This window comes from Otolemur garnettii, unplaced genomic scaffold (assembly GCF_000181295.1).
Source record: "Otolemur garnettii isolate 467f Iridium unplaced genomic scaffold, OtoGar3 scaffold00003, whole genome shotgun sequence".
In the NCBI taxonomy this organism is placed as follows: Eukaryota; Metazoa; Chordata; class Mammalia; order Primates; family Galagidae; genus Otolemur; species Otolemur garnettii.
Genome location: NW_003852398.1, coordinates 13834748 through 13837200, shown reverse-complemented (window position 1 = coordinate 13837200; position 2453 = coordinate 13834748).

Genomic DNA, 2453 nt, shown 5'->3' with positions numbered 1-2453 from the left:
GTCACATAGCATGCCCAGCACAAGCACTTTCTTCTTTTGGGTTAGGCTTCTCAACTAAGTAGAGTGATTTTGGTCCACTTCCTTTAAAAATCACTATAAATCTATTTTTAAGCTTTGATAAATTGTATGTAAATGTTCTTTTTAGATGTTACGGTTTGTGGAAATGTATATGCTTCAATACCTCAAGTGTCTACAACACATAGATGTGCTGAACTGTTGCCAGGGAACCGTTTCTTATAGCTACCAGTCAAATTCCTAAAAGAGAGAGAGAATAAGAGCTTACAAATAAATTTATGTTTTTGTTTTTAATTAAGCAGCTAAAACTGTAGAGTTGTGCAGATGGAGACAGACATGGTATCATATATACTGCTCTTTAAACATGCAAAGTTGCTTAAGAAATGTTTGGAAGGCCTTGTTAACCAGTTTGATGAAAATATTTCAAATGGTAGATAAAACCAGCACATTGTACCCCATGATTGCACTAATGTACACAGCTACAATTTAATAATAATAACAATAAAACCTAGAAAATTGACATAGGCACAATAATATTTAAAAAGAAAGAAAGAAATGTTCGGTATAGACCCTTAAAAGATTATATAAGATCTTAAATGGTTTGCCCCCTTCTCACCACAAGTCAGTGAAGCCCACTGGCTGCCTGTTCTAAAGCCCACTGGTTGCCAAGACGCATACTTTCTATTGTACCTCTTTGGTCTTTTATAAGCAAAAAGAAGGAATACTCTGTACAGGCTAACTTCAGAAAAGTAGCAGAGAACCTCATAACAATCGAGCTTTAAAATCAGACCAGGTTTAGATAAAATAGAAATTCATAAAACTGACAGATTTATAAGAGAGTTGTCTAATTACATACGACGTTTAAAAAAAACTTTCCACTTTTCATGTTAGATTTGGTGATATTTAAATGAGCTATTTTAATTTAAAGTCATTTTTGATGAGTGAGCTGCGATGTATTAACCTAGACATATGGTCTGGTAATATTTAAACCACAAGGAATCATTGAAATGGGATAGATGGATATGCAGCAAACTGAACCAACCATTTAAATATTAACAAAATTCATGGCAATTAAACCTGCAAATCTAAATGTATAAGCATCATCCCCTCTTTTTATCCAAAAATACCATTTTTACAACCCTTTCCAGTTCTGATTTCTCTAATGTCTTACTTAGTTCGTGGGAGTCTAATTTTACCCTGCTCCGTCTAGTCTGTATCAAAGAGTTAAATAACTATCTTTTTCCCATTCTTTCCTACGTATTCTCTCATCATTACAAAGAGCCCTTTGCAAAGGAGCTGATGTTTAATGCTTTTATTATCTGAGCTGGTCACAGAGCAAGTGATCAGTAACTAAATCCTAAATGTTTTGACAAAAGTAATCCATAGAGGTTTTACGGGTTCTAGTAGGAAAAGTGACTTATTTTATATAAACTCTGAAATCCTGCATCAAGACACCAACTGAAAAGAAAATTAATATTCTGAAAGAGCTGATAAAATAAGATTAAACATCTGACAATGAATCATCAGTAATTTATGCTCAGAGCAGCATTAGAGAAGTTACCTCTCACTACAGTGTTTATTAAAGGATGGTGAGGAAACTGTAGAAAAAATGTCAAGCTTGGCCTTTTGTTCCAATAAGTTGCATGACCTTGGGGGAAGATACATAATTTGTTTAAGCCTCAATTAGGATTGATCTCTAACGTACTTCTAGCTTTAAAATATGATGATTTTATTTAAGTTCTGAAAGCATCCCTTTCGTAAACAGAAGTTAAGAGGAATTTATAGCAGATCTTAGAAAACCAAATGTTTTAGAATATCAGTTTCAATATAACATAACCTCTACTCTAAGTTAATTTGTCAAAAGTTATTCCAGACGTAAGAACTGAATAAGGAGAATTCTGATGATTTTTAAAACAGAGAACCTGATATCAGCTGACATGAATTTAACGTGACCCTGACTAGTCATTAGAACTTGAAGAAACTGTTTTTCCTTCTCTTTGCTTGTTATGTACAAATAGGTGCCGGTGATAGTGACGGGGGCTGGGGGGGGGGGAATTATTCCAATAAATATTTCTTAAAGACCTTTCCAGGTTTTTTATTACATGATATGAAAGTGGTGAGACATTTCAATACAACCACTATCTCTGAAGGTTCAATAAAGAGGAAAAATCTAGTAAAAGGAATGAGTATGGAATTGAAATAGTCATAGCTCCCATGAGTCGCTAAGAGGCAAGAGGGTAAACGGGACCTACAAATAGGGTCAAGTCACATTAGCAAAGAGCTAGAACGCACTCCTGAGAGACAATTTAAATTTTAATTTAGTCCTGCACCAAGGCTGCCTACAGATACATACATGTGTACATACACACACACATATATTTATATAAAAAAGAATAGCCCAGAAAAGATGTGTAATATTAGTATTTAGTATAGTATCA